Raw genomic sequence first — 6,169 nt, 5'->3', positions numbered from 1 at the left:
GTTCATCCCGAGCAGTCCTCCCCGGAAGAGTTGGAAAAGGAGCGGGAGAAGGAGGCAAGGAGCCCGGGCTGGCGGCGGGGCTCCAACCAACGCGGCTGCCACCCGCCTCCCCGGGACTAGTTTAAAGGGTTCCGGCTGCGGAGACCTGAGCGGAACCCTGCAGGAGAAGCTTGAGCTGGCGCGCCGAGGAGAAGGCTGCCACCGCCGCGGGGCCGGTGCGTGCGGGATCAGAGGTGTCACCTCCACTTTGCGCGTTCCCTCGGGCGGGGATGGGAATGCTGACCCGTAGGCAGGCCCTGGCCCTGGTACCTGGCGGCCGCGCGGGCTCGGGTGTTAAAGTTCGGGGTGTCCGGCCTCGGCCACACTGCTGGGAGGAAGGGAGGAAGCACCGAAGAAGGAGGTCGGAGGTGCCAACCGGGTTCAGTTACTCTGCCCTCCACCCCCCGCCCCCACCGGTTTGTCTTGTTTTGCTTTGCGTCTTCCCGTAGCTTGAACCGCGGGCGTAGGTCGCCCCAAATCGTCTGGGTGCTAGGGGCGCTTTGGGGCCCGGGAGAGCCACGGTGGCTGCGGGCCGGGAGGCCATGATCCGGATAATCCTCTCTGCCTGTCATAAACAGTACCCGTGCGCACGCCGGCAGTGGCGGTGGCGTTCGCCGGAGATGGGGAAGGAATGGGGGGGCGGCGAGGGCGAGAGGCGGGGAGACCTGATGGGAGCCTCCTCCCAACCATGACACGCACCCCTTCTTTCTCGTTCCCTTCTTTCGAGTTGCTTTATTCCCATCCCAACCTGGTTTACCCTTTCCTCTGGTCTTCCCTCCTCCCGTTTGTGTTGCAAAACATGGCCATGCCATCTGCAAAGGTGTCGAGATGCACTTCCCCAAATAACCAGTCCGGCGCGCCAGCCCCTAGGCGCCCTCCGGCTGCGGGGCGCACACCAAGCCCAGTGCCACGGGTGCCCCGCACCAGGCCTCGCAGCCTGGGCGTAATTGCACGGAGAGGGGCCGGGCGCAGCAGTGCGGGCTCCCGGAGACACCCGTGCCCTTGTCTGGGCACTCGGGCCGGTTTCCGGTACACGCGGGGAAATCGCCTCCTGCCAGTCTCTGCGCGCTCGCCCCTGCCCCGGCCGCCAGGATTGCATTATTATTTTTATCCGGGTTGCTGTTTGCGGCGGATCCTGGTGAGCGTGGGGCTGGCTAGGCTGCTGGGGTGGGGGTGGGGGGGNTCGAAGACCTGCTAAATTCTGTCAGATAGTTTTAATATATATCTTTCATCCTTTCATTCAACAAAGTTTTTCCTTTCCTTTAACAATATACAGTACAAGCTACAAACAAGACAATTCTTTAGAGAAAAGGCCTGAAGGGAGAAGGTGGTGCTTTCTTAGACCAATGTGAAGGGGAAAGGAGATGGAATATCTATATTTAATCTCTGCCTCCAATCATAGATTTTATTTTTCGGTTCCCATAGTTGTGCATATAAGGTGTGGATACCCACCCCTCCATGTGCTGCATCAAAATTTTATATGAGCTGAAGAATATATACATGTAACAAAGGCAGTGTTTTTTTACTTTCCTTCTGACAAAATGCCAGAAGAAATGGCCAATCTCTTCCTCCGGTTTCTTACTAAGAGGATTGTTCTCTTTTTGAAATTTGGCATGGCAGGTGGAGGTAGAATCTTGAAAGGATAAAGGGCACTTATTCACAAGGAAATAATGGTAAAGTCATCAATTTCTGAAAATTGGCATGTGAGGCTGACATGCCAGGGAAACAAATTAGGTCCCCCCCAAATTAAAACTTAATATTACCTAATGTAATGAGTGTTGCCATTAGGTTAAAGTCCTTTTATAGACAACTAGGTTATCTGCCTATATTATTTAGTTGCAATTTAATAGGCAGTTAGAAGTGATAGTTTTACTACATTACTATTTCGTTTAAGATTTCTGGCTGTATATTTCCCAGTGAACAGTTATACTGGCATATCCTCAGGCAGAAGAAGTTCTTACAAAGATATTGTATATCTTTAGATACCTTCAGATATTCATATATTTTGTTTATCTTAGATGTGTTCTATTTGTTGTCCTGAGGTTCACTTTGGGATAGAAGCTAAAGTTGACAAGCAAGTAACAGGGCCTTAGAAAAACAACAGGGTAGGTGATCACTGACATGCCTAGCCACCAGAAAGCGGAGCCCTTGGACTCTACTTCCTCAGGCAGTGGACCAGCCAGGTAAACAATTCTTGCCACTTAATGACCACATGCAGCATTTGGTGTTCTTTCATTGCTTTGTGGCTTCAGCGTACCCAATGCATAGTTTTAAGCATCCTAGAACTGCATTTCAGACCGGATTGCTCAAATAGAGTCAATTTTGTAACAGTAAAGTGGTCTTAAAATAGGATTTTACTCTAGGGGGAAACAGCCTCAACCAAGTAGTCACAGTGCACTTTGAATGACTAATTTAAGCCATTACATTACAAAATAAGGGATAAATCATACTTTTCAGGACACTACTGTATGGGAGCAGTTTTAATTTTAAGAGTCAAGCACCTTCATTAATCTGAGTCTAAAATAATAGGCCCCTGATTTAAAAATCTAACATTCTTTCACACTTCATAAAACTAAAAATAAAATCGTCTCAGCAAACACTGACCTATTCCTCTCGCCAAAGTATGTATTTCAAGGAAAATTGGAACAAGAGGTCTCAAAACCGCAAAGTGCCAGCAGTTTACTGTTTGTAGCCTTAATTGGTCTTAAATGTGGGGTGGGAGAGAAGATTCTATGGCCTGTAGAGAATAAGAGATTTATTCCCCTTCTTAAATCAAAAGCAGATTCTCCCCTTCCACTGCCCCCTAACCCGCCCGCCCCGCCCCCACGGGGTTGTTTTTCCAAATTTTGGAATATATTTTACTGAAGATGACAAGTGAGGGAAGGTCAAAGTGCTGTGTCTGGTCCACAAAGTACACAGAGGGTTTAGGGCGGGTTTATTTATTTATAAGGCGTTCAGCCTCTCAGCTGTTTTTCCCTCATTGGCGTTTGGAAGCTTGCAGTGCTTTAGAAAAGAGGCAGATTTGGCAGGAATGCTTTTGTGCCCTCCTTCCTTTCGATGGGGGAGAAGGGGGCCGATTTATAATTACAGCCTTGGGTGGGGGGCGGGGGGAGCGAGAAAAAGTTTCAGCCGGCACAATGCCTTCCCCGCCCCCCTCCGCCCCCAGTCAACACTGTGCCATAAACAGCTTTGGTGCCACTCGGAGCCCTTCCCCTGTCCCCTCCCTTTCCCTCTGCAGGCTCGCTCTGGCAGGCGGAGGCACCGTTAAATTCCAGCACCTTCTCCACATACCCCCAAACTACTACACGCTATTACTACGGCTGCCCTCCCCCTTTCGCTTTGCCTCCTCCGCTACCCCAGCCTCCCGGGAGGAGCCTGGCAGCGCCCCTGGAAGACGTCTACCCGCAGAGGGATAACGGCCGCCCAGCTCCATCAAGCCTGAGGGCTTGCTGCGTCCTGCGCAGTTTCTCTGCTCCAGGCACAAACACGGCCCGAGAGCCGGCGCCTTGCAGACACACACGGATCCACGCATACAGTAGAGCTGTCTCCGTCCACATTCTTGCACACCGCCCCCTCTTCCCCCCCGAGCTCCCGGAGTCGCTGAGCGGGGCGAGTGACAGGCGCGTCCCACCAACCCGCGCTGGGGCGGGCAGGGAGGAGCGGCGCGCGGGGCCAACTGCGGCGCGTCTTCCGGCGCCCGTGGAGGAGGCTGAGGGTGGGACGCGGGGCGGAGCCCGAGTTTAGGAAGAGGAGGGGATGGCTGTCATCAATGAAGTCATATTCATAATCTAGTCCTCTCTCCCTGTTTCTGTACTCTGGGTGACTCAGAGGGAAGAGATTCAGCCAGCACACTCCTCGCGAGCAAGGTAAATATAACTTACAACTCCTTTCTCTTCTTTCCCCTCCCTCCGGCCTCCCGGCTGCAGCCGCGGCACAAACCCCTCCGGCACCGCGCCGCCTTCGCCGGGGATTATTCATTATTATCCTAATTATTATTTATTGTGCATGCACGGAGACCAAAACAAATAGGCGGGCCAACCGCCACAACAACAACAACAACAAAAAAGCCCGCCTCCTCCCCGCGGGCCTCAGGTGGAATGCTCTAACGACAGCACCCGGGCGGCGGTGGAAGAAACGGGAAAGTTTCAACCGAACCTTGCTGTTCTAATAATAACAGTAATAATTACTACTTCAAGGAGGCGGGGGCGGGGGGGGNTCGAAGACCTGCTAAATTCTGTCAGATAGTTTTAATATATATCTTTCATCCTTTCATTCAACAAAGTTTTTCCTTTCCTTTAACAATATACAGTAATCCCCACTTGCGCGTGGGGATATGTTCTGAGACTCCCAGTGGATGCCTGAAACCACAGAGAGTATTGATCCCTATTTATACTATGTTTCGTCCTATACCTACATACCTTTTCACTTACAGGAAGCAATTTATGGCTTCTCTTTGGCTTATCCAAATTGCCAGCATCACTTGTGATTTGGGGCCATTATTAAGTAAAATAAGGGTTATTTGAGCACAAGCTCTGCAATATAGCGACAGTCCACCTGATAATCTAGAAAGCTACTAACTTATGGGGAATATATACCATGTGAAAACTCTGGACAAAGGGGTGATTCTGGATGGGAAAGAGCAGGACTGCATCAGGTTGCATGGCATTACCCAGAATGGAGTGCAATTTTAAACTTATGAATTGTTTATTTCTGGAATTTCTTATTTAATATCTTGGGACCAGGGTTGACTGCGGGCAACTGAAACCATGGAAAATGAAACTGGATTTGGAGGTGGACTGCTGTACAATGTGCTAGGTATCCAGCTAATTGCTGAAGTTTCAAAGATGAATTGAACTTGCTCTACACCCTCCAGGCACCAACCATCTAGAGGAGGATAGCAAATAATTGCATCAAAGTGATAAGTGCTGTAATGGCCATACACACTGGTTGCTATGGGAGCAGAGTAGGATAAGTGGCTTCCTCTGCCTGAGGAGGGCAAGGAAGGCCACTGGAAGGATGCTGGGCCATAGCTGAGTCTTGGAGGATGTGTACTAGGGACCTGTATTTCAGTCAGAGGAATGTATGTCCAATATGGCCCCTTAGGAACCAGCTGGTAGACCAGATTTCCAGAGCTCAGGCATTTGGGGGAAAGTGCACAAGGCTGGCAGAGATCTGTCCATGCACTGCCTTGGATGACACGCTAAGAAATCTGCAATTTTTCCTGTAATGGATTGGGAATAGACAAAAGCTTTGAAGCTAGAGAGTGATATCCTCACTAAAAGAACTGGGGTGGTATTTTTGAGGATTTTTTTGTGGAGGAACAAAATCTTCTGAAACTATTGATTGGCAAAAAAGGATAGAGAGGAGTGTTTATTTCTGCAATAAATTTACTTGCTAATTCTAAACTCTCACTAAATTAAATGTCAGCTCATTCACTTTGTCAAAGTTTCGTTTCCACTACTGCAGATGAATCACTCATTCCTTAAATGGTCTCACCTTCTCCCATCTGAAGCCAGGCAACGTTTCTTTCAGTCAACGTTAACAGTTTGCCTGGTGGGACTAGAAGCTTCCTCACTTTATGCATGGACATTTTCTTTATGAGGCTGTTGTGATATCAGTTTTCAAACCCAATATCTACTGTAGACAGAACATCAACCATAGCAGACGTTCATAAGTGAATGTGGCCATACAGACATGAAAAAGTGACTTCTATCCCTTGATGCCAAACTAGAAAAGGCAAGTTCAGAGAACACATTATGACTCATCAGAGTCCTAAAGAAAAAGTTCCATGTGAATATAGCATCCTGTGCGGCCTCCCAGAGTCTTTTTAACCTCCAGCCATGTTTGCTTTTGTGGGATTTTTCTGCAAAACAAAAGCACCTCATCTTTTTTCTCCTTAACATCAGTTGTTAAATTTTGCTTTATATCAGAGATGAAGCTCATGCTATACGTTCTACAGTCTTCTCTTCATAATGAGTGACTGGCACTGCCTTTTGATTTCTCCTGAGTGTAGGTCTTGTTTTATAACATTCCTACTTGTTCATTAACATGGTAATTACTAATATCGAAGACCTGCTAAATTCTGTCAGATAGTTTTAATATATATCTTTCATCCTTTCATTCAACAAAG

The 6,169-nt window shown here is 48.7% G+C and overlaps 1 protein-coding gene and 1 long non-coding RNA gene across 4 annotated transcripts in view; one reads left to right on the top strand and one right to left on the bottom strand.

Annotated features, from left to right (window-relative positions):
- LOC109384494 (uncharacterized) overlaps positions 1-3,574 on the bottom strand; it is a 9,774-nt gene extending 6,200 nt beyond the window's left edge. Inside the window, exons 1-2 of the long non-coding RNA XR_002124410.1 lie at positions 3,442-3,574; positions 2,644-2,776 (exon numbers count right to left, since the gene is read on the bottom strand). This is a non-coding gene — a long non-coding RNA (uncharacterized LOC109384494). The remainder of the gene's footprint in view (positions 1-2,643; positions 2,777-3,441) is intronic.
- LOC109384492 (probable global transcription activator SNF2L2) overlaps positions 7-6,169 on the top strand; it is a 35,520-nt gene continuing 29,357 nt past the window's right edge. Inside the window, exon 1 of one of the 3 annotated variants that reach the window (XM_019645896.1) lies at positions 7-215. The gene's annotated coding sequence lies outside the window, so the exon portion shown is untranslated. Of the gene's footprint in view, positions 216-898; positions 1,178-3,760; positions 3,906-6,169 lie in introns of those variants that run through there. The other 2 variants (XM_019645897.1, XM_019645894.1) reach the window with 2 other exon arrangements.

This window comes from Hipposideros armiger, unplaced genomic scaffold (assembly GCF_001890085.2).
Source record: "Hipposideros armiger isolate ML-2016 unplaced genomic scaffold, ASM189008v1 scaffold_95, whole genome shotgun sequence".
In the NCBI taxonomy this organism is placed as follows: Eukaryota; Metazoa; Chordata; class Mammalia; order Chiroptera; family Hipposideridae; genus Hipposideros; species Hipposideros armiger.
The sequence above is the reverse complement of the archived record's forward strand: the minus strand, read 5'-3'. Positions and strand labels throughout refer to the sequence as shown.